Raw genomic sequence first — 8240 nt, 5'->3', positions numbered from 1 at the left:
ATACCAGACACTCTTGGGGGGTCGGCATGTTCCAGATTTCCACCTCCAGGATGCTCTGTTATGCCACTTGGGTCACCTTTGTGTTCCTTCAAGCAAGCGTGCCAAGATGATTTGGGAAGCACACTATAGTCGGGCTGCTGGGCATTTCGGGGTCGAGAAAACGGTGGTAGTACTGCAAAAGTATTTCTATTGGCCAAATCTTCGACAGGATGTCGGGAAGTACATCAGATCATGTACTGCTTGTGCCATTGCCAAAACAACCATCAAGAAGCAAGGCCTCTATACCCCGCTGCCTACCCCTAGTCGACCTTGGGAATCCATCTCCATGGATTACATGTCAGGCCTTCCTTCCACTAAGCATGGAAATGATTGTGTTTTTGTGGTCGTCGACAGGTTCTCGAAGATGACCATTATGGTGGCCTGCAAGAAGAATATCACAGCAGAAGCCACTGCTAAACTCTTCTTTGAACGAGTGTGGGTGCACTTTGGGATCCCATAGTCTATCATCTCAGATCGGGACAGTCAGTTCCTCAGTACATTTTGGTCCAATCTCTGGTCAATGCTGGACACTAAACTCACTAAGTCCACAGCCTTCCATCCTCAAACTGATGGCCAGACAGAGTTTGTCAATCGGATGGTTGTACACATTCTGCGCATGTACAACTCAAAGCATCCATGCACATGGGACGAGTCACGAGAGCCTCCCCTATGTTTAGCACAGCTACAACCGAGCTCTTCACAGCTCGACTGGCCACAACCCTTTTTAGGTGGGCTTGGGATTCCAGCCACTATGCCCCATTGATGTGGCCATGCCACTTGCAGCTACTCACACAGATTCGGCTCATGTCCAGTCTGAAACAGATAAGGCAACCAGCTTCATTTAGCACATCCAACATATTCGCCAGTAGGTCCATGACATTCTAGAGAAATCAAATGCCAAGTACAAGCAGCGACATGATCAACATCAGGTGCCACACAAATTTCAGGTGGGCGAAAAAGTCTGGTTGCATTTGCAAAAGGAATGCCTTACTGGAGCCTATCAGAAACTGAGACCACTCCGATATGGTCCTTACACCATTACTAAGGTTGTGGGAGACAATGCATTTGAGCTCATCATTCCCCCATTCCTTGGTTTACACCCAGTGTTCAATGTGGACCGCCTTCGGCCATAATTTCCACCATTGCTAGACACATCCGACATTGCAGAACAGCTCACACCCATAGAATTAAATCCAAATTGCATGGAACAAGCTGCAAATGATTGGATCATGGACACACAGATCAATAACACTCGCCAACAAAATATCCAACTGTATCGAGTTGTCAAAGCAGGCCAACTCCCTTCACCAGGGCAAGTGGCTCACCAGGGACCAGGTTCAACAAAAGTTTCCTCATCTCATGGAGGAACTCAACGCAATGGGGACCATTGCTTCCTAAGGGGGGAGGAATGATCCAGGTGGATCTTGGTCTAGTCCACCTGGACCCCCGCCATTGTTTCTCTCAGCATTTTTAGTTTCCTTAATTGTAGCACAACTTACTATTTTTAGCACTTTTTCGGGTCCTGAACTTCTGGAGCCGTTTTGAGGCCCTAAACGACGTTTTTTGGGAAATCTAGGGCAACATGGGTCCGTGGACCCATGTTGCCTCCCAAAGTGGTAGTGCTCAGATAGATCTTTCTAACGAGCTATTGTACGCGTCAAACGGAGACCGTATGCCAAAGTTATGACCCCGGTAAGTTGATGTACCAATTTACCCAAATGGGGCCCACAGTTTGGCATTTCATCTTCTAGGGTTAGGTTTTGGAATGTTAAGGGTTTTCCATTGTTTCTCAACAATAAATAGGCCTTCGAGCCTCATTGTAAGATAGTTCAGAGGCATGTAGCCGCCACATCTCTTCTCAGAGATAAGCTACCATCGCCCTAGCTGGTTTATTTCCATTTCTGTTTGTAAGCATATTTCAATGTTTTTACAGTAATGAAATGAAGTATTATTTCTGCTGCACATTTGTCTTTATGGTTATATCTGTAATTTGTTGCATTCCTGTTTAAGTCCGGATCAGAAGTGTTTGAAATATTTCAAAAATTCCCTGTTGGTATTGAAAGAGAGACTAACAAACTGCTCAAGTGCCTTAGAACATATAATGGTGGATAATATTGTAATAAGTTTGACATAAAGCATGAGAAAATTGTGACTGGCACTCCTCAACAAAATGGTGTTGTAAAAAGGATGAATCACACCCTTATGGAGAAAGTAAGGAATATGTTGTCAAATTCTGATTTGGAGAAGCATTTTTGGGCAGAAGTAGTAAGGACAACTTGCTATCTTATAAATTGATCTCCTACTACAGCCTTGGATGGTGGAATTCTTGAAGAAGTTTGGACTGGTAAGAAGTTGAATTATTCTCATTTGAAAATATTTGGATGTGAAGCATTTGTACATATTCCCAAAGAAAATAGAACTAAGCTAGATGATAAATCTATGAAATGCATTTTTCTGAGATATGCAGATGAAGAATTTTTTTATCGTCTATGGGATATAGTCAAACATAAAGTTATTATAAGCAGGGATGCTATATTTAATGAGTCAGATATGTTTAAGAGGTCTGTAGGTGAGGTGGAGGTCAAGAAATTTATTGACAGGTTTGAAGATTAGCATGAAAACATCCCACCAATGCAAGAAAATGGATAGAAAATTCAAGAGAAGGAAGGACAACAAGTAGAAAATGATGAACACCAAGAAGAATGAATCTTATAGAAACCTTTATAGGAGATTCAACCTGGTAATGCACCATGATAGTTGATTCGCGGATCTTCTAGGCCTCATAAGACTTCACAAAGGTATCCTCCTTCAAACTATATTGTCTTAACTAATGAACGTGAGCCTAATTTCTTTCAAGAAGCTTGTAAAGTTGAGCACAGTAAATAATGGAAGAAAACAATGGAGGAAGAAATGAACTCTTTGATAGAAAATAAAACTTGGGAATTGGTGAATCTCCTAAAAGGTAGAAAGTCTCTACAAAACAAATGGGTATACATGACTAAACATTAAGGTGATGGAAAGAAGGAGAGGTATAAAGTAAGGTTGGTGGTGAAAGGATTTTCCGAAAAAGAAGGTATTGACTTCACTAAGATTTTATCACCTATTGTCAAAATGTCATCCATTAGAGTGATTCTTGGTCTTGTTGCTACTTTTGATTTAGAATGTGAACAATTAGATGTAAAAGAAACTTTCTTTCATGGTGAATTGGAGGAAGAAATTTATATGGAGTAGCTAGAAGAATTTATAGAAAAAGGCAAAGAAGACCTAGTTTGCAGGCTAAAGAAGATCCATAGGAACCTCGATAATGGTATAATAAATTTGATTCATTCATGTTGGAACATGGTTTTCACAGGTTGGAAGCTGACCATTATGTCTATATCAAGAGGTATGAACAAGGAAATTATATAATATTATTGTTATATGTGCATAACATGTTGATTGTTGGGCATGATAAGAATATGATCAATAGGTTGAAGAAGGATTTGGGCAACAAATTTGTAATCGAAAGGATTTGGGTCCAACAGAACAAATATTGGGCATGAGGATCATGTGTGATAGGAAAAGAAAAGGTTGTGGTTGTCACAAGAAAAATATATCAATAATTTTCTTGATAGTTTAACATGAAGGATGCCAAGACATTTGGTACAACCCTTACAACCCACTTCAAGTTGAGTACTAAGTTATGTCCTAGTGATGACAAGGAGGAGGAAGAAATGAGTAATATTTCTTATGCTTCTGCAGTTGGCAGTTTGATGTATGCCATGGTATGCACAAGACCAGAGATTGCCTATTCACTGGGAGTAGTAAGGAGGTTCCTTTCCAATACAGACAAACAACATTCGAAAGTAGTAAAATCGATTTTGAGGTATCTCAAGGGTACTAGTCATTATTGTTTATGTTTTGGTCATGATGAGACTGTGATTGAATGATTTATAGATGCAAATATGGTTGGAGATATGGACACCAGAAAGTCCACTACAGTTTATTTATATACATTTGTAGGTGTTGCAGTATCTTGGGTATCAATACTAGAAAGAATATTAGCTCTCTCTACAATAGAGGCAGAGTACATAACTGCAACAAAAGCTTGTAAAGAGATGTTATGGATGTAGTGATTCCTAGGAGAGATAGGAATAAAGAAGGACACATATGTGTTATATTGTGATAGTCATAGTGCCATTATCTTGGAGAAAAACCCAACATTTCACTCAAAAACCAAGCACATTGACTTAAGGTACCATTGGATCCGACATGTGTTGGAGGAAGGACAATTATCCTTGGAAAATATCCATACAGATAGGAACCTTGCTAATATGCTCACTATGATTCTACCAAGAAATAAATGTGAGTTATGTAGAGGTAGGTTAGGACTAGATGTGACTTGATTTAGGATTCTTCATTTGGATTCAAGTGGGAGAATGTTAAATGTGAAGCTGTAATAAAGACTTTGACCCCCACTGTCGCCAACCTCCGAACAACCACCACCCATGCTGACACAAACCAAATCCACCTCCCTTGACTTATAGAAATCAATGTGTAGCTCATGAAAAACACATGTAGAGAACTATAGAGATCTGTCATCATCTATATATTTGTAATTTTCCTTAGCCTGCAATGCAAGCAAGACAAGGCCTGCACTGTATTGGAAGTATGTGATTTTTTTCTCCATTGTTGATTGTTTTATCTCTGTCAGAGATCAATTTTATTCTCTGTTGTGTTCTCTGATTACCATCAAATAATGCTACATCAACCCTGTTTCTATAACCCTCCATCATAATTCAAAAATATGAGCTGAAGCTTGATTGTATATGTCGCGATTTGACTTAGGGGCTTCTCACAATTTAATGCCCCTTTCTGTGATGAAGCAAATAAATCTTCAAATCACAAAAACTTACAATGATTTGTATTCTTTTGACTCTAAGAGAGTAAAATGTGTTGGGCTTATCAAAGACCTTGTGGTTTCTCTAGCTCAAATTCTAGCCAGAAGTATTGTGATGGACATAGTAGTTGCAAACATCCCAGCTAAATTTGGAATGCTACTTTCTAGATCTTGGGGAGCTAAGCTGGGAGGAGTATTAAATTTGGATTTTACTTATGCAATAATTCTAGTCTTTAGTGGTGAGGAAAAAAGACTGTACATGAAATTATGAGGGCTAAATATGATAATAATTAGTTAGTTTCTCATTTTTTCCTTTCTTTTGTTTTTTCACCTTTTTCCAAACTCCTTGATTGAGAGTGATCGGTACTATTTCCAATTGGTTTCCTTCCACCTTCGAGGGAGATTCCTTGTCTGAGTCCAAACTCTTAGATGTATGGGCTCACTTTATGCCCCCTACTTCCTTTCGAATTGGTATGACCACATTATGTTGCTCTGCTACTATGATCTTTGTTATTTCTATAGCATTGCTCTTTTCCTTATGCTGATTACCAGGAGGTTGGAGCACCGCTAAGCCAGTGGCCTTATGCTTCTCTTCTCCCTCCGCCATTTGGGATCCTTATTGATTTTGTGTCTTTGGTTGTTGTTGACTCTAATCCATTTCTTCATCTTCATCATTAGAAGAAAAAGAATCTAGAAATTTCCAACCCTCTGGCTTTTGTGATCTCTTCTTTGTCCTCTTTTTCGCTTGAGGGTATGTGTTCTACAGGTGCCTTGTCTGATGGCAAGTTCAGCACTTGAATGCACTGTTTTAAAAGTCTAGCCATTGTGTCCACTTGAAATCTTGACGAGTCAAATGGATTTGATCTAGTAGGCCTTTTCTTTGGTATATCTCCACCCAGATGCAAGAAAATGTAAATATACCTTTGCTCATTCTTTCTAGATCCATATTTAGAAATCTCCCAATGAATTTCCAATGCCTTCTAAAACTTGATGGTGCCAAAAAGGAAGCAGGAGGCTGTGTAACCTTACCTATGTCGACATCTTTGTAACCACCATTATTGTGGCATAAAAAATTGGAAACCATGGGGTAACGAAGAGATCTGCCCTTCCCCAAAGCCATGGTCCTTCATCTATAACACATTCCAGATATTTCTGATTGTCAAATTGTACCATAAAAAATCCCTTCGCACACAGATAGATATCACAATATTTGATCCATTTGAGGTAGATCCATTGATGTATATCTTTAGACTTGGGCTAGAAGCCATTAAATCGACATATAAAAGCTCTATCTTGAAGAACCATGAAAATCCCACTCACTTCTGGTAGTTTTACTGATAGATCTGGTGCTTTATCCGTCTTCTCAACTAGGTAAAGCCCTAGGATTGTCAAATTTGGGTGGGCAGGGGGTTGTTTGTTTTGTGTGTTAACTTTCCCTCTCACTACATCCTTATAAGAAACCATACCTTTACCAGTTGAAGTTATTCCAGGTGGAAGGCTCTTTCCTAAGGCTCCACCCTACAATTTCAAATTTATAATGATTGTAGAATTATACTCAATGTCATACTCTTTCAATTTGATGGAATCTTGCAATAATTTACCCTCATAAATTAGGTTCTAAAATTTTTCTGATAACCCAAACTTTTCCTATACTTTATTTTCTAGATACGAAACTAGCTCCATTGAAGTAGCCCTCATGAGAGATTTCCCATTTAGGGTATTAAAAAAAAAATGAAATTATTCCTCACAATCCAAATTTGAAACCCAAATATCATGAACCCTATCTGAAAAAGTGATGGCCCATTACTTAGATACAGGGTATATTTCTTTCTGCATCCATTTATCTGAAGCATGAATTATCCCCAAATGTGAGTGTAACAACATCCTAGCTTCAATAAGAAAAGAAAACTCACAAATTCAGACATATATCCTTGGATCCAGATTGCATATATTAATTAGTGATTCGCACACGGCCACTGATTCTATGTAAAGTTGTTGAAAAGGTGAATCGAAACATACCCCGTCAACAAATCCCACAGGTAAGAGAAAAGGCTCGATGGCGATCTCTGAGGGAAAGAATGTTAAATGTGAAACCCAATGAATTCAAAAATGCCCGACATTGACTGTCCTGACATCCATCGCCCACGTCGTCTTTTGCCAACAAATCCATTGCCCACCGACTTCTAGACACCACCTTTTGCACATAAATAAAACATGTTCATAGAGCCTTGGATCATCAATATGTATGTAGTCTTTCCTCAAGTTGAGCAATGCAAGTAAGGCAGGGCCTGCAATGTAATAGAAGTTTGTGATTTTGTTCTCCATTGTTGTTTGTTTTATCTTTGTCTGAGATAAATTTTATTCTCTGTTATGTTCTCTGATTACCATCAACTGGTATCAGAGCTAGTTCCTCACCAAGTTTGATTTCTCATCGACTTCTAGTTTTTGTTGATGTCTTAGACAATTCGATACCTCTCATATACTGTGAGTTCTGGTTGATCTTGGAAAATGTCGATTCCTCTCATAGATTGCAAGTTCCGGTTCATTACTCATGCTATCAGAAACGGTTCAGAACATAGCAAGGAATCTCTATAGTCCATTGTATTCGACAACTTTTTTCCATACCCTATCCATTCTAGTCCTTGCGGCCTCTTTGGACACCATGTGCATGACCCTGTCTTGATTGCAAGGCATTGAGGCTCAACGAGGCACCAACGAAGTCTTCTCTGGAAAAGTTCCGCTATCTCGTGGAGACCTTTGCAGGTGTTAGACTCAGTCTTGTCAATCCTCTGTCAGAGTCAAATTCACCAAGGTTCATTTCTCGTCATTTGCAGTCAGCAAATGCCATTTTGGGTCAAAAAGAGTCATTTTAATTCTTGAGTCCAGGGTTTTGTCTCCAGAAGTGTGAAATAACGCTTGCAGGCCAGAGGGAGGTTAAATAAGTCTCTTACTTCAAGAGTTTCATCATCAGTAATGCTCGAAAATGATCCTTCTCCAAAACTATGTTTTGGAGAAGAAATTGACAAAAAAAAAATTGTAATAAATTTGCATTTTAAAGTCTTCCATCATGGAGTACTTCGAATGCAGGCCCTGTTCATCTTGCTAGGTTCAGCAGCTCCTATCTCTGCAAAACAATCCACAGAAGAACCATCATTTCAGCTAAAGAAGGTCAGAGAAGAAAATGAAAGACAGAGTTTGTCAAAATGCCAAAGTTCTACATACTGAACAAAGTGGGTTATTACAAAGCAAAAAATCAAAATTCATGGTTCAATGAGATATTGTCCACTTTTAAATTTCATTTGCACTCAATAAGATATCAAAA

The sequence above is a fragment of the Pinus tabuliformis genome, chromosome 3_2 (genome assembly GCF_031772625.1).
Source record: "Pinus tabuliformis cultivar Carrire ecotype Pingquan chromosome 3_2, CPIR1, whole genome shotgun sequence".
Classification (NCBI taxonomy): domain Eukaryota; kingdom Viridiplantae; phylum Streptophyta; class Pinopsida; order Pinales; family Pinaceae; genus Pinus; species Pinus tabuliformis.
Note: the sequence above shows the minus strand (reverse complement) of the source record.